Source organism: Mixophyes fleayi, chromosome 4, assembly GCF_038048845.1.
Source record: "Mixophyes fleayi isolate aMixFle1 chromosome 4, aMixFle1.hap1, whole genome shotgun sequence".
Classification (NCBI taxonomy): domain Eukaryota; kingdom Metazoa; phylum Chordata; class Amphibia; order Anura; family Limnodynastidae; genus Mixophyes; species Mixophyes fleayi.
Genome location: NC_134405.1, coordinates 301,809,862 through 301,832,512, shown reverse-complemented (window position 1 = coordinate 301,832,512; position 22,651 = coordinate 301,809,862).

Here is a 22,651-nt window from a genome sequence, read left to right as displayed (position 1 = left end):
GTGACTAAGGTTGAGTGTCAGTGGAGTGTGTGCTGAGCCCTGATTGGAGAAACTAAGCACACAAAGTTACTGAGTGCCGGGTCGGTGCAGTGAACATTCTTGGCTTCTATGTACAATACAGAGAGCATTGTAATTATTTCTATACAATACAGTGAGCATTGTTGTGATCATTAAGCAATTACCACTATACTATACAGTGAGCATTGTCATGAGTATTATACAATACACGTAGCACTCTTATGACCTCTTTACAATACAGAAAGCATCTTCATAAGTAACATACCATACAGAAAACCTTCTAGAGACCTCTTTAGAATACAGAAAACATTCTATTGATCCATACAGACAATATATAAATGATTGCTATACAATACAGAGAGAATCTTCATAAACAACACACAATATAGAGAACAGTCTAGTGATCTGTATACAATACAGGCAATATTTTAATGACAGAAATACAATTCAGAAGTCATTGTAATGACCTTATACAATTCAGAAAACATTTATAAAACAATGTACAATACAGAGGACATTCTAGTTATCTCTACCACAGAGGATTCTAGTGACAAATGTACAAGACATAAATCATTTGAATGACCAATAAGCAATACAAACATTATCTTAATAAATAATGTTTAATACACAGACAATTTTAGTAACCTTGAAACAATACAGAAAATATGCTAGTCATCTCTTTACAATAGGTAGAGCAAGAGCATCCATGTGAGCATCTTACTAAACAAAATACAAGGTAGAGAACATTGTATTGACCTTTATAGAATACACAGAGCATGACAGTAATATCGATACAATACATAGATCATTCTTGTGATCTCTATACAATTCAGAGAGTGTTCTAGTGATATATATATATAAAACATAGAGACAACACTAATGACCAACATACAATACACAGAACATCTCAATGATTGAAATACAATACAGAGAGCAATTTACGAAGAATCTAGAAACATTCATGTGATCTATATACAACATTCTAGTAACATATATACAAAACACTGAGCATTTAATAAATAATGAACAAAATAGAGAACATTTTAGCGATCCCTATTTAATACAAGGAACAATCTAATGACCATTACACAATCAAGAGTCCATTCTAGTGAATTCTACATAATAGTGTACATTCTAATGATCTATATGCAATACATAGTAATCTGCTGATCTCTTTATAATATGGAGAGCATTGCAATACTTGATATATAAATCAGAGATAAACTTAATAAATAATATACAATACAGATAACATTTGAGTTATCTTGATACAATACAGAAAACATTTGTGTAACATTTATACAAAACAGAGAACATTGTAGGATTCTATATACAATTCAGCGGGCACTCTAGTTACTGCTATAGAATAAAATGAACATTGTTTTGATCATTATACAATAATCTCTATAAAATACAGAGAAAGTTGTTTTGATATTTATACAATACATGCAGAGTTCCCATGTCCTCTACCCCCGATAACGAGAGCGGCTTAAGAAACAAAGTACAAAAGACAGAAAATCCTAATGACCTCTATAACAGAGAATATCCTAGGGACCTATTTACAATACAGAGAGCATTCTAATAACTGATATACAATACAGAGTTCATCTGGCAATTTATAAACCTCCTTTCCTCCAAGACAATGGACCAATTTGCAGTCCCCAACATCAGCAGATTGGAAGGACCTCACTGATGACCAGAAATATTGTGTGCTGAGAACTAAGAGTTGACTGTTGTGCCTTCTTCTTCCTTCTCCTCCATCTTCCTCCTTTATGCTGTTACTGCATCCTCCTCTTCTTCCTTCTCCCTCTATCCTCCTCCTTCATTCTTCTCCTCCTTCCTTTTGCTTTATCATTCTCCTACTCCTTCCAGAATCACAGTGAGGCATCATCCCACTGTGCCACTTCTGCATAACACTGTGCCCCTTTTTGATCACACTGTGCCCCTTCATCTTCACACTGTGCCCCCTTCAAAATCACACTGTGCCCCCTTCAACATCACACTGTGCTACCTTCAACATCACACTGTGCCCCTTCAACATCACACTGTGCCCTTTATCACGCTATTGCTTTCTCGTCACAGTTTTCCCTCTATCAGTTTCCCCTTGATCACACTGTGCCATGGTGCCATCTATATCACACTGCCCTTCATCATCACACTGTGCCCCTTTAACATCACACTGTACTCTTTCACCATCATACTGTGCCCCTTCATCATCATACTGTGCCCCTTCAAAATCACATTCTGCCCCCTCATCATCAAACCATGCTCCTTCAACATCATACTGTTCCCCCTTATGATCACTCTGTGCCCCTTCAACAGCACACTGTGCTCTTTCGTCATCAAACTGTGTTCCCTTATGATCACACTGTGCCTCTTCATCATAACACTGTGCCCCTTCAACATCACACTGTGTCCCCTTATGATCACACTGTACCCCTTCAACTTCACACTGTGCCCCTTCAACATCACACTGTACCCCTTCAACATCACACTGTACCCCTTCAACATCACACTGTGCCCCTTCAACATCAAACTGTGTCCTCTTATGATCACACTGTGCCTCTTCATCATAACACTGTGCCCCTTCAACATCAAACTGTGCCCCCTTATGATCACACAGTACCCCTTCAACATCACACTGTGCCCTCCATCATACTTTTGCATATCAGCTTCCCTTTTATCACACTGTGCCACGGTGCCATCTTTAACACTCTGCCCCTTCATCATCACTTTATGCCCCTTCGCCATTACTTACTATTCTATTCTCTTTATCTTCTGTCTTCTCTCTTCAGGCTTGTGACTTCTCTCCGCTGCTCCTCGCTGAAAATTTCAGACACGATGATGTCATGCCCAACAGTCAGTGCGAATGGAGCAGGGACGAGGGCGCCACCGCCACATAGAGGTTTTTTTTTTTTGCTCCAGTGGACAAGCGGGGGTCACAGGCACCTTGCTTACCACGCTTACCACTATCCGCCAGCCCTGCTTATGATTCTTATGTAATACAGAGAACATTCCAGTGATCTCTATACAATACAGGTAGCATTCTGGTGACTGATACATTTTAATGACCAATATACAATACAGACAGCATTATAGTAAACAATATATAAAAAAAAGAGAACATTATAGTGACCACTATAAAACAAAGCGGGCATTCATGTGACTTTGCATAGGGCATTATAATTATTATTATCATTTATTTATAAGGCGCCACAAGGTTTCCGCAGTGTCGTACACAGGTCAAACAATAGACCATACAGGGAAATCAGTTCAGAACATTAAACTAGTAATACAATGACTTCAGAGGCTCCAGGCAAGGTAATTATAGTGTAGTTGGAGCAGAAGAGTAGGTAGAGAGACAGGAAGGAGGAGGTTCCTGCTCATAAGAGCTTACATCCAAAAAGGGAGTCAGAAGAGGGGAACAAGTGCAGGAGGAAGGAGGTGATGAGAGCGAGCATGGAGAGAGGGTTAAGTGGAAGGCTGAAATGCTTTGAGGAAGAGGTGAGTTTTGAGTGCTGTTTGAAGGAGCATGAGTTAGGGGACAAGCGGATGGAGCGTGGGCAGGGCCGGATTAAACCGAGGTCAAACTTGGCTATAGCCCAGGGGCCTCGTTAATTGTACAACACACTCACCCCCTCTGTAGGTCTCCAGTCTACCTGCTGAGGATGTATTAGAAGAATGATGATGCACAGATGTGGACTGTGGTATGTGGAGCAGAGAGCTGGGTGGACACTGATGCTGTCTCAGTGTCTGGATGAGAATGACTGATGATAGAATGTTTAGCCCCAGTGATCCAGTTACCATTGTGACATCACATCATGACATCACACTGCCTCATAGTTCTATAACTGTCATCTTAGCTGTAGATAGTCATCTCCATGTGAAACAATGATAAATACAAAGGGAACTGAAGATGTCCACAAGAGCCAAGTCACACCGACTTTATACCAATGTACATTTTAAGATCACGGCCTGCTGCTGTTTGTATTTATATCGTGTTTTGAACTATTTTTAGAAATATGTACAATGATTTGTATTAGTATAGGAGAAGAAATTGTATTACTTGAAGTAAGGATATGTGCACACAGCCATTTTTATATCAGTCTCTCGTCCATTCTGGTTATTGTCAGGAGAACTGTGGAGAGAGACAGAGTTCATTGATCTCTATGAAGTAACTGTACTCATGGACACATTACAGAAAGGGAAGGGAATGCACAACATGTTCTATTTCCTCCATCCATCTCTTCACAGCATATGTGGTCACAGTCATTCCACTACTCTATTGAGATCAATGATCTACAATGATCTACATACACGTATTCGTCTCTCTTCTGTTACCCTGTCAAAACAGTGGTGAGGCAGAAATAAAAATGGCCTAGTTACCTGAGCTAAACAACAAGCGTTTCTTGTTTAGAAATGAGCCAGTCCACTTCTCACAGTGACTAACAGAATTCAGATATGTGTATATGTTTTCTTACTTTAATGAGATTAAAGGAGCACTAATCCCCAAAATGGTATCTTCTGAGGGTAAAATAGACCATTTAGTGTTACCCGAAATTATCTGATTATTGAGAATTCCTACCACCTCCACCAGACACCTGAGTGAGGGTGGTTGGGCACATTGCCAGGTTACCCTCTCATGGCCACTGCGCTGTTCACAGAAAAGCAGATCAGGCCTCTTCTGAGCATGTTCCTGTTCAGTGAATGTACAGTACAATTGTGTCTTCACTGTGTATGCGCTAGACCCACACATGCACAGTTGTAGCATTAAGTTGTAAAAAATAACAGTTGAGATTCCAGTATTTACCACCCAGCAAATATCTATTAACAATTGAATACCCGCTTTTGGTTTCTTCTCAATACTTTTAATCACCCTGTTAGTAATTTAAGACGAGACAAGATTTATATTGTTGCGACAAGCTGCGTCAAAAAACCTTTGGAATCACAGAAAAATGGTAAATAGGGGCCATAGAATCATTCTTTATTTGTAAATTCAATATTCAATATTCAATATTTGTAAACTGCAATTGTTTGGAGAATATAAAAATTCCTTCCCAAGAAAGCCTGAACTTAGTTATATGAGGGTAAAAAAGAAAAACACTTCCATTCTAAGCTCTAACACTGGAACCCCAAATAAACATAGTTACCAATCTTTGTAGATAACCAATAGAAACTGTGTTAATTGCACAGCACACTCACCCCTCTGTAGGTCTCCAGTCTACCTGCAGTGGATGTATTAGAAGAACGATGATGCACAGATGTGGACTGTGGTATGTGGAGCAGAGAGCTGGATGGACACTGATGTTGTCTCAGTGTCTGGATGAGAATGAGTGATGATAGAATGTTTAGCCCCAGTTATCCACAGTTACCATTGTGACATCACATCATGACATCACACTGCCTCATAGCTCTATAACTGTCATCTTAGCTGTAGATACAGTCATCTGCATGTGTAACAATAATAAATACATAGGGAACTGAATGTGATGTCCACAAGAGCCAAGTCACACTAACTTTATTCAGAACACAAAAACAGTAACACTTTAAGATGCATGATTATTTACCTCTGAATCTCTGAGACATACAAGCTTTGAAAAACAATCCTCAATTTGTAATTCAATGCTTCCAGAAGGATATAACAGTATGCATGATGACTTCTCAGAAGTCAAAAGTTTAAGAACTTTTAACCATCAAAGGGATTCATATAGAGTTGTACTTAAGACTATTTGTGCGACTTACGTAAAATTTGTTGCACTGGACATATAACCAACTTGCAATATATTTTGAGTTGAGTGAATCTTATATTTGCTTCCAATAGCTCCTGGAGAGTCGGGAGTGTTCACGTGTAAGTTCAATATATTATGGATCGTAGTTGACTTGCATCTCACTACTGTACTGAACTTACACATGAACACCGCTGACCCGACTTTCCAGAAGCTAGTGGGCACAAGAAAAGTTACGCTGGTTGATGACGATGATGGCTGCATTTTTCCATCGGACCCATCTATACGCTAGATTAAAAGTGCACATATGTTAAGATATTTGCAGCTCAAAATAAAGCTGCAGAAACTTGTGGACATATTTTTTTATGTATGCTTAAATTGCAATTTTATATTTAACTCTAAATCAGGCCCTAGTGGTTGCTGTGCAGGAAAAAGGTTTAATTATTGCATGGTATATGGACTTTACCATGTACATGTTTGAACAATATGCCTTTTGGATAAACTTGAATTATGTGCAACAGTTTAATCTAGTCTGTCTGGCATCAGCAGGTCTGTACAACTGATAGGTCTAGCAGATGGGTCCTAGGCTTACATTAGATGCTGCTTGCATTTCCATGATGACATCATTGTATAGTATCCTGTCCCTGCAGGCACTATTTCATCTTCTTATAATCTTAAATGTTGCTATTTTTCTTTAATTTCTCTTCCTATTATCATGTGCTTTCTTGTTTCCTAAAGGTCGCTAAAGCCAGGATGAAAACATAGAACATTTCAGATGCATTCATATTTCCAAAGCAATACACTGTCACATTAACACAACTCCCAGTATTTTAGGGGACATTTCTAATCAGTATTAGTAGATGCCCTTTTGCTTGTTATAACTGTATACATTGTGGAGAATTGATCTGAGGCCAGAAGCAGACAAAGACTTCTCGTGGTTTATAAAACGGATACACAGACATTGGCGCAAAGAGGACACAAATTATGCTTTAAGAAGAGGTAGTAGAAAAAAATGTACAGATTGCTTGGCTCACAAAACAGCAATAAAACAGCAGCATAAATAATATGTATACTATGGCTTGTCTGTACTGAACTTACATGTGAATACCCCGTCACCTGCCTCTCTAAAAGCTAGTGGACACAAGTAAGGATTAATTTGAACTTTTATGGTTTACTTCTACAACAATGGTCAGTGTAAAGATTTGGCATCTGGTTTACTGAAGTCAATGTAGGCCTCCTATAGTACTATGCTATACTATAGCACCTATGTGGCTATTTACTTACATACTTTCTGTGGCTCATAATAATCTTACCTCCCAACTGTCCTGACTTCAGCAGGAAAGTCACGATTTTAGGGCTCTGCCTCGCTGTCCCTCCCAGAGACATGTTTGTCCTGTGAATGTGAGTATTGGGGGAAGTACAGAATATAATGGGCAGCCTTGCGCATTACAGCTTTGTGATCATGCCCCCATCACACCCGGGCCATGCATCTTTGCAACGTGCTCTCACCTACTGTCCCTCTGCCGGGGAGAGACATATTGGAAGGTATGTAATAACAGTTATCAAACAGATTCCCCACAAGCCTTCAGTTGATGAAATGGTTAATAATTATTATTATTTTACAGGAGATCACAGTTACTCATTATTACTTCTTCATTGTGCCACATATTTGCATGGTACTATGGGGGGTATCAAGTATCTGGGCCTACAATAAAGTACACTTTTTGAAGCACTCCCTGGTAAATGCTGTTTGCCTACACATCAACCTTCTGTAAGTGGCATTTCTACCTTCTTATCCCTTATATTCAACCCCTTGCACAATTTTTCCTAGTAGTCACCTTTTCTTACTGAGTTAATCTATTTTGTATACAATAACAACGTGACCTTGTATCACTTATACCTGTTAACACTCTACTCTGTTTATTAAAAACACAGTACATATTAACTTAAATGACAAAATAAAACTTATAGGTTTCAGTGATCTTTTCAGCCATCTAAGTAAGAAGTTCATCACTTGATCAACGCACAGTTCATATACTCTTGTGTAAAATACCCTTGAAAAAAAATGACACACTAGCCTCATAGAAGAAATATGACACTTTAGCCATTTAATGATTTCATGATCAAACACTAACAACTGAAATCACGTAAAGTGTCATAATAAGGCTTTCCAATGAGGCATTAAATGGGCTGAGTGTTATCTTCCTCTCCAATCACTTATGGTAACTTATTTGTCGGATTTGCTTTAAAAACACGAGGGAAACCGTCCAGACAACATCATGTGAAAAGCTCTATATCTACTCTGCAATAAACTTTTGGATAATGTTCTGCATAAAGACACAGACTGTGAATTCTCTCCAACTGTATTTTACATTAGGGAAATATTTTTCCATGGTAATGTTCTTTATATGACCCACCAGGATATTTATAAATGTATTCAAACTCCTCTGCCTTCTGTTGAGTGGGCCCAAACAAGCGATTGATACAAGTCATGATGAAGGTGTGAACGATTAATATCCAGAGTGAGATGATCTTTCTCAGGATTTAGAATGTGAAGATTTGTGAATTATTGGTATTTAAACTTTACAGGACAAGGCTCAATGAGTTTTATTCAGCACTAGACTGAAATGTTAATTGTTCAGTTACCCCTGAAATAGCTCAGTGTCTGTAGGTCCATGTTGATGAAGCCTAAGTGACTTTGGTGAGATAGGTATTGTTTTATGTAATATATTCTTATTTTACTGGAGTCTGTTTTTTGGACAAAGATTCATTAACCCCACCGTGTTGCCACTCTCTTTGTGTTGTGTCTATTCTTTATTTGGGGTAAAAGATGTCATGTGTATAAAATAGTTTTGTATCATTGAAGTACTACAAGCACCAGCATACCCATGGCTGCCAGGGCATGCTGGCACCTGAGGAACCACAAGTTCCAGCATGCCCTAACACCCAGGGCCACTGGGCCCTATAGTCCACCAATGCAATATTTAAATAAAAACACCCCTCGGTCAAACCACAATATTTTATTTAAAAAAAATAATAATAAATAAATAAAAAACATTCCTACTTACCAACTCTGTTCTTCTTTCTTCGGTACGATCCAATCTTCTAAACTTTTAATACAGGGGAGGAGAGGGGAAGCTACTCACATTGAATTTTGTATGCTGGCAATACCATGAGATGCACAGTCCTGAACAATGGAGGAAGGTGCTCAGACCAGCCTACAAAGATGGTGGACTAAATGATTGAACTTGGAGTCCTTTCCATCTTGCCCCTGCCCCTCAAATTATATATACCCTCAAATTAAAGCTGAAAATGTGCAGTTAAAGCACATCTTGTTAGTTTCATTTCAAATCCATTGTGGTGGTGTATAGAGCCCAAAATATGAGAATTGTGTCGATGTCCCAATATTTATGGACTTGACTGTAGGTGAGTAGGTCCAGAGGAGGTCATCACATAATATACACAGATAACACTATTGCCCTTTTAATCTGTAGTATATCTTGAATGATCACTGGCACCTGGAGAAGAACCTCTTCTACACTAGATTTATAGAATTCTACACTAAAGCGAAAACACCTGATATAGGTGGGGGCATTCCATTGTCTAGCAAATACATTTCACTATCCTATAGTCTAAGTGGTACACACTATTTCACTGGTTCAATTTTTGGATCCCTTTTAAGAGAAAAATTTCCTGCACACCTGCATTATAGATATGGAACTCTACTGAACACCATTATTGCAAAATAATCATTTTGAAAATCACTTTTATAAATGCCTCCCTCTCTCCGACCTTAAGGAATTTATCAAGAGACCAAACAAAAACATAGACTATTTTCATGTTTACTTTCCAGCTTGAACACAAATAAGGAAAGAAAAAAAAATAAGTTAGAGCCAATTTAAATCGTCACTAGTATTGTTCCAGAATTAATAGACCTTAATACTTTGTGTTTTGTACAGTGTTTCTGTAATATTTTACCCTGCCATGACCATATACAACATTGGTGCAAACGCTTCTAGGATAATTAACAGATTATAGCTGTTCTTTCTATAATTATTACAAGGGTTAATTATGAAGCACAAATGCAGACCAACAATGCTTCTTTAACTGTGCATACATTTCTGCCAAGTGCATTCCAAGGTCTATGTCCACTTCAAGGTCTTTGGAAAAACCCAAACCAATCTGAACCTAAATTTTCTTGAAAATTGCACATGGAGGGAAAATAAAGGTAAAAATGTGAGTAATAAAGTCAAATAAAGTTACATCACGGGCATGATCTACCTGTTATAGAAAGTTTTCTTTACAAATCAGTCCTGACCCAAGAATGACATGAAGGGGAGTGTAAGAAGGTCCTGGGTCCAGCACAGGAGAGGGACTGCTGGGAGGTGGTGAGAGGAAATACTAAAGAACTCAATCTCCACTCTAATAAAATAAACAGCCTATAAAGTTTACTACAGATGGCATTACAGCAACATATAGGCTGAATATTATGTTCTCCTCATCCGATCCCAGATCCTGAAGAACTTAGGCCATAGGGAAGCCCTGCACCAAAAATGGTGGACGTGCCCACAAATATTTTCATCCTGGGATAATGTCCATACCCTCAATACTATGCTTGAGTCAATTATCCATCAGGACAGGGGCTGGCTGGAAGACTTTAGCCCGGGGGGCAAGCACAGAGCACTGGCCCATAAGTAGCAGCCCCTCCTTAAAAGGTGGTTTTCAGTACAATATCAGGGGCGCACGCAGGATTTTTAGGGGAGGCTTACCCGCCACCCAAAAAAAAAAAAAGCGCTATCAAAGAAGCGGCGGCGGCGGTGCTGTATACAATACAGCAATACATACAGTATACAATACAGCACCGCCGCGGACGCTTTTTTGACAGCGCCGCGGCTACTATATAGTACAGTGCCGCTATGTGTGGCACTTCGTTAGCGGGGGGAGGGGTTTCTGGAGACCCAGAAATCCCCCCTGCGTGCGCCCCTGAATATATATTTATTAATATAAATATAGGCTATTTTAGTGTTGCTTAACTCAGCAATAATTTATTAATATAAATGATAAATCTTAAATAATGAAATTAAATAATGCAACAAAAAACTAGCTTCACTTTATATTGCATTTTATTTTATATGTTCCTTTTCCCTACAGCACTTTATTTTTAAAACCACCTGTCTGATTATAATGAGATTTATCAAAATGCAAAAAGCCTGTTTGCTTTAAAAACCTGGGGCCTGATTCATTAAGGATCTTAAATGAAGAGGTATCTTATTTCAGTCTCCTGGACAAAACCATGTTACAATGCAAGGGGTGCAAACTAGTTTTCTGTTTTGCACATAAGTTAAATACTGACTGTTTTTTCAAAAATATCAACTTTAAATTTAAGTTTACAAATAAACTATCAAATATTCGTGTGCTACATGAAAAAACAGTCAGTATTTAACTTACAAAACAGAATGCTAATTTGCACCCCTTGCATTGTATCATGGTTTTGTCCAGGAGACTGAAATAAGAAGTTTCTCAAGTTAAGATCCTTAATGAAGCAGGCCCTTGATGTTTTACCAGCAAAAGGGCTTATTTTTGCTTCGCCCTATATACTAATAGGGTCATTATTTGTTTTACGGTTAACCTAAAACAAATAATATTAGGGGTGGTACAGGGAGGAGGAGCAGAGCACTTGGTGTCAATCTGACACCCTGGCCCAGAGCTGGATTAAGGTTCTGGGAGCCCCTATGATGTAACATGGTTATCATTTTAGTCAAAGTTTAGACAAATGCACAGGCAATACTGAGTGCAATACTGTTAGTTGCACATAAAACTGCCTTCACGAGCAGTACAGTGTGAACTGGGAATTACCTCCCAACTCTTCCTACCGTCGTACCAAATTCTGACTAAGCGGGACAGTCACCCAAATTTGGGACTGCCCCACCAGATTCAGGACAGTTGGCAGACTGCCCTGCTCTCTCCTATCTGTTCTTGTCACTTTCACCACATACTCCCCTCCCTTCACACACATTATATTAACATCCTCTCCCACTTACCTTGTTCTATCTGCATGTGCTGTGTGGTCTTGCTGCTCTTCACACTTGGGACCGCATCTGTCAGATGGTGCGCGTCCAACGTAACACTGGGGCTTTCTAGATAGGCAGGGCCTGATAAAGGGTTGTGGCCGCCCTAGGCTAATGCACCCGTAGCGCCGCTCCCCCCCCCCCCACACACACACACCACCACCACAAATCATAAAAAGAAAATTCAATAGTATTTTCCAGCAAAGAATTTAGACAGGTTCTCTTACCTGTTATTGCTGTTCTTTCTTGCTTGTTCTTGCAGCTTTGTTGTCATTTAGCTATTTTCTGGAAAGTTGTGGTCCTATTTTGAAAACATTACAAACCCTCAATGATTAGGCTCTTTAGAGAGCATCCTCATGAACGCCACATAATACAGAGAACATAACCCCCACAAGCAGCCAACTCATGACCCCACCAGCCATTTCATCACAATGCAGCTGCCAACTCATGATTCCCCTGCACACTGTCCCCCTCAGAACACACTCTGCCCCCCTTCTACACGCTGTCCCTCTCAGTACACACTCTGTCCACCCTTTCTGCATGCTGGACCCATTTCTGTTCGCTGTCCCCCCAGAACACACTCTGCTCCCTTTAGAACACACTCTGTACCCCTTTCTGCATGCTGTCCCCCCAGAACACACTCTGTCCCCCTCAGAACACACTGTCCCCCTTTTTGCGCACTGTCCCCCAGAACACAATGCCCTCTTTCTGTACGCTGTCCCCTCAGAAAACCCTCTGTCGTCCTTCAAAACACACACTCTGCCCCCCTCAAACACACACTCTGTCCCCCTGAGAACACACTCCGTCCCCTTTCTGCACCCACTCTGTCCCCCTTTCTGCACACACTCTGCACCACTTTCTGTACACTGTCCCCCTTTCTGCAGACACCGTTGTGCACACTCTTTGCCCCCCTTTCTGCACACTGTCTCCCTTTTTGCATGCTGTCCCCCCAGAACATACTCTGTAACCTATTCTGCACACTGTCCCCCAGAACACACTGCCACCCTTGTTGCATGCTGTCCCTTCAGAACACACTCTGTCCTCCTCAAAACACACATTCTGTCCCCCTCAAAACACACACTCTATCCCCCTTTCTGCACACACTTTGTTCCCCTTTCTGCATGCTGTCCCCTAGAACATACTCTGTCACCCTTTCTGCACACACTTTGCCCCCCTCAAAACACATTCTGTTCCCCTCAAAACACACTCTGTCCCCCTTTCTGAACATTGTCCCCTCAGAACACACTCTGTCCCTCTTTCTACATGCTTTCCCCCCAGAATACACTGTCCCCCTCAGAACACACTCTGCCCCCCTTTTTGCACGTTGTCCCCTCAGAACACACTCTATCCTCCTTCAAAACACACACTCTGTCCCCCTTCAAAACACACACTCTGTCCCCCTCAAAACACACTTTGTCCCCCTATCTGCACGCTGTCCACACAGAACACACTCTGCCCCCCTTTCTGCACACAATCTGCCCCCCTTTCTGCACACACTCTGCCCCCCTTTCTGCACACACTCTGTCCCCCTTTCTGCATAAACAAAAATCTACTTACCTGTCTTCCTTCTCTTCCGCCGCCAGTCAGCTCCTCTCACTAGCACAGCCGGGACGTGATGATGACATCACGCCCAACAGACAGTGAGGATGAGGGGGGAGGGGTGACTCTGTGTGCACAAAAAATCAATAGCAAAAATAAAAATGTAAAAAAATATTAAACCTCCCCCCAAGTACCAGCGCCTCAGGCTGTAGCCTGATCAGCCTACTGGTTGATCAGGCCCTGTAGATAGGTCACTCATAGGGGATAGATCGGAAGGATCCACTGCCATTATGGAAGGTGTCTGGTCCAGTAGGAGGGGCCAGCCACCGAGTAATAGAGACTTGGGCCGGTCCCTGCTCCAAAAATAGTCTGTTTTCTATCTGGCCCAAGGATGATGTGTTTCCCTGCCCAGCCTGCCCCTGCACGAGGATCTCTGAATCTTTCTAAGCATTCCAAAAAGTTTGTCTCCCATATATTTGCAGCTAAGTGCCCCATTGCTAAGCACTGGAAAAAAACAGCCTCCTCAGTGTTAGCCCTTAAAAACTACATTTGGAGCATGGCATCCATGAAACAAATGACTTATTACCTTCATGATAGAGACAACATTTTTGGGCATAACACAGTAATGGTCCTATCATAGATTTAAACCCAGACCTGTACCCACTATTTGAATTAATACAACCAAATAATTTATCCATGCTTATCTGTAGCACTCCCCTATACAACCCCGGCATTCCACTCTATTCACCTTCTACTAACTGCAGATTGTTATCAGTTGTTTTGTTGTCTATTTATCTTAAAACCTATGCTAAAACATAATAAAACAGATGTGGTCATGCATGTTTTGTTTTTTTACTTGTGAATGTCAAGTAACACCTGTTGACCTGACATAATACAGAAATTATAAATATAGTACCACCAAATAAAAGTGCAACCTCCTACCAATTTGGGACTACCCTCTTCATTAATTTAAAATACAATTTTTCTTTTTAAATACTGCTCAGTTTATTTATATCTTAAATTAATCATGAAAGTAAGGTGATATCAGGACTGTCTTTATCACGTGTCACTTTTGTGTGTTTGAAGCTTTTTATTACATGTTTCGCAGTGCACCTGACATGTCCATTCTCACAGAAGTACAAAATGTGTTCCTATATAAATATAGGCACAAGTCCCAACCTCCTGGATCTCAGAGGTCAAGTCCTACAGAAAAGCATGAAAGAGACCTGTAAGTGCACTTAAAATACATAAAATCCCATTACTGCATTCCATTGCAAAACTAGGTTCAGTTCTGCACTTAGAAAGGATACTCTCAATCTAACCACCAATTCCTATCATTGTCCATTGCAAACTTCTCCACCCCAGCACATTGGACCCACAAATCCATGCACTTCTCTGGGTGAAACTGCACAAATGTGTCCTTCAGTTTATCTTTATCCTCATAAATTAACTCTATTGGTTTTATATCATTGCTACCTGTAAACTCCTAAGCAGTACATGTAATTATAGCTGTAATTTAATATTCTCATTTTGGTTGTTCCTTTCTTTGTAGTTGTGTTGTGTGATTATTTATGCCTTGTTTACAAGCTCAATACTGGGCTTTCATCCCTAACAAGAAACTGCAAATAACAAATTAGTGTTTGAAGTTAGAATTTCAAGTAGTGTGTTTGAATCATAGTTTATTCCAATAACACAATTGAAGATGAACGTGTCTGCTTACTGTCTTTTCTGAATTTATTGAGTTCACTGTGTCCTGATCATATTGTATATAGTTTCATAGTAGATATTACTGTGTGGTATTAACAGGATATATTTTGAAAGTCTGCATAGAAGAGAACACCTTTTGATGCCCAATAAAGGCCAAGTCAGTATATTAATAGTCTACCAAATATTGTCAATTCTGAATGAAGCTTGACATTCACTGCCCAATTTCAGAGTCTATTGATATTTAATACAATACATTCTCTGACTGCAAATCATCCATTTCTTCATTCATTATGAAGGCAGTCAACATTTTATCTATTTCGTCAACTGAAACAATCTTTTTTGGGATACAAGGATGCAGCTTTTAAATATGAATGGTCCACTGGGGTTCACTGATGCATATATTTTAGAGCAGCACAGCAGAATGTTTTCATGTCTGAAATAAATTGACGACATGATCTTCCAGGTCAACTTCATATGTTTGCAGAGTCTGCTTGGTAAGAAATGAAAATATGTTTTTGTTTTTTGTTTTATTTTAGTTTAGTCAACATTTGTTTACCAGGAAATCTGCTCTTATCAAAGTTGAAAGTGTTTGTTGAAGTTATCAGTTTATCATATAAAACATGAATTGTTGGTTCATTGGATTGCAGTATTAATTCATCATTTTTTAACACTGTATAAACAAAAAAAAAATATTATTAATAATATATATTAATATAGGGAGCCACGTGAGGTCCACAGCCTCGTACTGAGGGAGAACAACAAGACAGTAGATGGTATAACAGCTACTGGAGTTCAAAGGGTATATTAGGCACAGACTAAAACCTGTGCCCATACTATGCACCGATGTACCTGCCCCATTGGAGCCCTCGCTGGTGCCGACCTTTGGGGGCGGCACTGAGGCAGGGAACATATTAATTATTAATATCATTAATAGTTCAATGAATGCAGGTGGTGCGATCGCCCAGGGCAGATTGCCCGCCCACAACGTTGCCCTGCAGAACTATGTGGTCCTGCTACAGTGTAGCACCGCATTTTAAGATCTGCCCGGCTCCCGGCAGTGTTGTGACGTCACAACGCTGCCAGTGTTGAGGAGCCATCAGGAGTCAGGCAGAGGCAGAGACAGAAGCAAGAAACTAGAGGCGGCAAGAAGAGAAAGGAAGACAAATGAAGAAGTGAAGGTGAGTACAGAAAAGACGAGGCTACAGAAAACGGAGGGGGGGGGGAATAATGCTATAAAAAGGGGGAAGAATAGAGGCTATACAAAGGGGGAGAATAGAGGCTACAGAAGGGGTGGGGAGGCTGTAGAAAATGTGCGGGGTAATGGATGCTATAGAAAGGGGGGATGGATGCTATAGAAATGGGGTAGAATGGATGCTATAAAAAGGGGGAGGATGGATGCTATAGAAAGGGGGAGGAAGGATGCTATAGAATAGGGGAGAATGAATGCTATAGAAAGGGTGGGATGGATGCTATAGAAATGGGGTAGAATGGATGCTATAGAATAGGGGAGAATGGATGCTATAGAAAGGGGGAGGATGGATGCTATAGAAAGGGGGAGGATGGATGCTATAGAAAGGGGGAGGATGGATGCTATAGAAAGGGGGAGAATGGATGCTATATAAAGGGTGGGATGGATGCTATAGAAAGGGGGAGGATGGATGCTATAGAAAGGGGGGAATGGATGCTATAGAAAGGGGGAGGGAGAAAGGATGCTACAGAAAAGTTAGAGACTATGGGATCTATGTACTATAATAGTGCAGTGACAAATTGCAGCGATGCAAGCCGGGGCTACTCTAGGATAGTTGAGGAACCATTTATGTTTTTTACTATTTGCCCTCTATTTGGCTCTCCTTTGTTGCTTTCTATTAATATTATTCATTTTACATCTACAGAATACATTAACAAATGCAAATAATTATATAACGGTCTAGATTATCTATATCAATTTACATAACCTTCCTCTATTTATTTGCATGTGTTAGTATATTTAATATTACATCTACAGAATTCATTAATAGACAGCAACAGAAGAGAGCCAAGTAGTGGGCAAATACTAAAAGAAATAAATGGTTGCTCAACCATTAAGCTCTTTATTAAGTGTTTGTAGGCAAGAGGGTTCCTGGAAAAAAAATCTGGTTGGTAAGGGGGTGTGTGAGAGGAAAGCAGTTTGGCAAACAAATGTTTGGGAAAAGCAGGTTGACGGGGGGGGGGGTCATTTTAAAGAAACGCTGGTGGGCAAAAAGCTGGCTAGGGTATTTAGGACACTGGTGTATGTGAGAGGAAAGGTGGTGGGCATGTGAATGAAGCTAGTGTTATGTGGGTAGTGATAAAAGCTGATGGGCAAGGGTTGGCATATTTGAGAATAGCTAGTGGGCAGATGAGATCGTGTGAGAAAAGTGGTTGGGCAGCCAGGGACATGTTGGTGTGTAATAGGTGTGTGATGTCAAGTTTTTTTTGTTTTGTTCTGAAATCTGACATTTGGAGCTTCCCGTCTAGATATCCTGCGTTTGATCCTGGGCAGCAGTGAAGCCTGGGCAGCATTCTGCTTCAGGCATCAGTACATCTGGTCATCAGTGCATCTGGTCTGCAGCCTTACCTGCCAACCAGGAGGAGGTAAGAGTTAATATTTTTATTTTAGAAATGTCAAGGGGCTGGGAAGCGAGATTTTTTTGGGGGAGAAGGAGCAGAAAGTTTAAGCTTTGCCTAGGGCGCCGAGCAACCTTGCACCGGCCCTGATTGGAGCTTACAATCTAAATATCTTACCAGAGACACAGATTGATTCTTTTTCAGAAGCCAATTAACCTACAAGTACATTTTTGGATTTTGGGAGGAAATCTACGCTAACACACACACAGGACCTCCAGTCATTTAGGGCCCTGGTATTAATCAAACTGATGACCCCAGTTCTATGAGCTTACAATCTAAATATCTTACCAGACACACATTGATTCTTTTTCAGAAGCCAATTAACCTACGAGTATGTTTTTGAATTTTGGGAGGAAATCTACGCTAACACAGAGAACACAGGACCTCCAGTCATTTAGGGCCCTGGTATGAATCAAACTCATGACCCCAGCTCTATGAGGCAGTACTGCTAATTACTGTACTACCATGCTGCCCCTGTGCAATGTTATCATTCCTGGAAGCAATAAGCATATACTACATCCAGGATGCTATTCTTAAAAAAAACACCTGTATTGGGTTGGCTATAAAACTACATAAATATTTATCTCTTTTTGGCATTGAACTTTTCAGCTCAGAAAAATTGTTTGTTATTTTCATTACAGCTGTAGTTCACTTTCTCTGTTGGGTGATCAACTAAAGCAATCTCTGAAATATAAGAATTTGTCGGTTCTTCCTCTGCTGTCTCCCGTTCTGAGTCTTGTTCTACTGACACTCTTTGACTTTGCAGGTTTCTTGCTGGAGGAATGTTCTTATGTCTGAAATGTCAGAATCTCATTCTGTTGCTGCTGCTTATCATGCTCAATAACCCCACTGATAAAACAACATAAGCATACATAAACAGTAACAAATAAGGTCTCATGCTTTCTAGAGTAGTGGTAACTTTGTGTATACAGTAACCTGGATGTGCAGAAATGTAGGTGACAATATGGTACAACTGAGTTAATGTAAATATAATTCCTAAAGACACATGTACCTGCATTCACAATAATAATTACAAGCATAGAGGAGACCAACATCTGTTTTGAGGTCTGGGCACTCGATAATTTCAGAAAGAGTAACTGTCTCTATCCCTCATTGCACAGGTAGAGTTTAACCACCTAGAACATGGGATCAATTTACTAGTTTAAATTTATTTTTGAAAAGGAGAAGTGGAGGTGTTGCCCATAACAACCAAATAAATTTTAGCTATAATTTATCTAGCACATTCTAGAAAATGATAGCTAGATTCTGATTGGTTGCTATGTGCAACACCTCCACTTTTTCCTTTTTAGAAGTTTTAGTAAATCTGCCCCCTATCTTTATATACTTTATATTTCCAGTGAGGTACACTACCATTCATGACACTGCCCATTGCACATCCTCTTTTTTTAACTATTGTTGTGCGAGGTAGTGCTACCTGATTTCTTGATGGAGAGATGCGATCTACCTTTACCACTATATAGAATTTCAGAATCACACTGTACTGTCTGTTCATATTAAACTATAATGGCTTTTACTAGCTCTGTACTATTTTGGATGAATATAAGTGATGATTGCAATACTGCCTAAAATATCAGACTGTCCTCCCTCAACTGCCTCTTGCTTATCCTGCAATGCCACAATAGGTTGATTCTGTTTTGATGAACCTCCCTCATATGGAGCATAATGGACTACTGACTTCTTTTTAAATAAGTTTAATATCCTTCAAATTTTTGATCTCATCTATTTAATTGGTATGAATTTCTCACTGTGGTTTAAAATAGAAATACATATATTAGATCTATTGAACTACATTTAAACTAAATAATCCTTAAAAGGTAAATGTGTCCATTCTCTTTGTAAGTGGTTTTATATGGGCAGTATGGGGTCTATGCATCATTAAGATGCAGTAAAGCTAAATATGCATCGCTGCACATCGCAGTGATGCATATTTTGGTAACACTTAGATGCACCATTCCGGGGCTACTACGGGAGCCCCAGCTTAGCGCCGGTTAGCAGGCTCAGGGGAGAGGAGGGTGCCATAAGAGGGTACAAGAGGGGTGGCAAAAAGAATGATATGGGGAAGTGACGCTATTGGGCTACTTCCCAGAGATAATAAAGGCTTACATATAAGGGCGGAGCTGGGCATCACATTTGAGTATGGGCCCAGCGATACCACTGTACCTTCGCTTTTATTTATAGGTGTTGTCGTGAACATAGAGAGCTTGCAGTTATTTATAAGGGATAAAATCATAACTGCAGTGTTAATATGTTATGTCAAAGGAATCCATTGATAAGTTGAGTTGGGGGGGCAGCTTAAAAGGACTCCCGGGGTGAGATCTAGACTATTTGTGACACTTGAATAGATTTTTAGGTACCGCTCAGCATGTGGTCTGGCTCAAAGAGGCCATGTGCTGACATAGCCTATATGTAATACTGTATAGACAAAAAGAATTCAGTTTTAAAATATGCCACTTAAAATCAATAAAAGTAGTGATCAACCACATATTCCTCAATAGCATGATGAAGGGCTGCTCATATGTTAAATTAAGAATTCTGCCCCACAGAGAAATGAAGAAAAGGAGTGTAAGCTCTGCGAATGCACTATATTTAGGCGTGTTTGATATCAAAAGATGGACAAAGTCATAGGGGATTTATTAATGATAAAATTGGATCGAGGTAACGCTCTACAGAAAAGGTATATCACATAGTAGAATTGGTTAGTAAATCAGGCAACATGTAAATGGTGATTAAAAAAGTGTCCCAGGACACAACCCCCGATTAGCATTAAACGCTGCCCCTGTGAAGACCATCCCATTTCATGTTGCTTAAAAACTGGTGTTCTGAAAGAACAAACGTTCAGCTTCTTGGGGAATCAATCTAATTGAAGGACTGTCCATCTTCTCTGCCTGCCCCAGGCATGCAGGTTATAAGTGAGTTATACTCTGTACGTTTATCTCTTTTATTCTAAACTGTTTTGTTTGTTATGTCAATATATTAATTGTTTATCCATTATTTTTCTTTATATCTGAATGCCCTGTATTTTTTGTATATTAAATCTATAACTTAATAAGTTGCGTCCTTGATACTCTAACGAATCCATTAGCCTATTAGAAGAGAGCTCGACCAGGTTGACTCATCCACAATTGGTTTAACACTTGCTTTGAGTATAAGAGGAAAGGTAAAGAGGGGTGAGAGGAAGCAGTGGTGCAGGTAGGAACGTGTAAACTAGAGAGTACATGGGTCATGTGTGTGTGTCTCTCTCTGTGTATAGACATCTATTATATATAAAGTGGTAGGACCAAGAGTTTATTCCATCCAAGGCACTACCTGTATAGAGTTTGTATGGTTCCAGGTGTTTGTGGGTTTCCTCTGGGGGTTCCTGTCTCTAAACACAGTCCAAAACAACTGGTAGATTACCTGGCTGCTGACCTTAGCTTGAGTGTTTTTGTGCCAGAAAATATAGGTATACTCCAATGGGGCAGGGACTGAATTATAAAATATTCTCTGTGAAGCTTTGCATAATATGGTGATGCTATAAACTATATATAGTTTATATATATAAACTATAATGTTTGTATCACAAGGAGGGAGGTATTACTTGTTAGACAAGAAATAAAGCTACCCTCCACATTACGACATTTTACAAACCAATCACAATTTTTGTTTGTAGATTGTTCCAATTGTTTTGTATTTTACTCACACAAAATAAACTGAATTTTTATGAGCTCCATCCACAAAATAGTTGCATCTAAACAAAATCAATCTATTCCCCACGCATGCAAAAACTTTCCTGTTTACCTTAGTAGAACATGAGCAATGCAGTGAAAATTGCAGCAAACACAACAGTTAGACTGCATTAAAAAATGACCAACTCATATGATCCTCTTTACAATCTCTTTATATAATTGGATTTCCCACAAGTTCAGTCACTGAATCGAAGACAGTGACACAATTACCTTCTTACTTGCATTGGTCTATCAACATCATTCTTGCCTGCTTTGGAAAAGTTCTTTCTGGGAGGGCGGGCGGGGCCCAAACACGTCCTTTTGGCCCCGCCCCCCGCAATGGAAATGCCGTTTTGTCGCCGGGGGCAGGGCCTAAATGACGCGATTCATCGCGAATTGCGTCATTTTGTGACGGCAGTAGCGGGATGCGGGAGATTTGCCAGCTCTCCCGGGAGTCCGTGAGACTGACCCGAATTTGAGAGTTGTCAAGTATGAAACATAGGCTGTTGATGCTGTGCGGTGAAGCGGCCGCAGACCCAGCGGCGGATCCAGACTTTTGTTATACCCCGGGCGATTTTAGGGGGGGGCGATCTAGGCCCCGCCCCCTTTCTAATTTCTACAGCTGCCGGCTGCTGCACAGTATGTGCAGGTCCGCTCGGCAGTGACAGTGTGCTGCCCCGCTGCTCTGATTGTGTTTAAAACACAATCAGAGCAGCCGGGCAGCCCACTGTCACTGCTGAATGGACCTGCACAGTGTGCAGCCGCCGGCAGCAAGCCCCTGCTAGGGGGAAGCGATCGCCACGATCGCCCCCCCCCCCCCCCTGGATCCGCCACTGCGCAGACCTCAGTCAGCCAGGAGTCTCCATAAACCCCCTCCTTCCCTGAAAATATAATACATCGGCCAGACAAGCAGTTAAACGTTAAACATATAGTTTAGTCATAATAAAAAGTAAAAGATTGCTCCGCACATGAGACTCTTTCTGAGGGGGATGGGAAATGCAGCTTCATCAGCCCCTGTGCAAATCTGGCCCTATATTACACACAGAAAGATTTCTGCCCAACATAATCACAATCATATTGTACAGCCAGATTGGAATCTGAATGGGTATATTTATTCCTTTACAGAGTAGGTGGCAGGATAAACCTGGGCAATTCACCCACCGTGCTACAATATACAACTATATAATTTCCTAAATAGTTCTCTCTCTTGATTGCCTGAAAC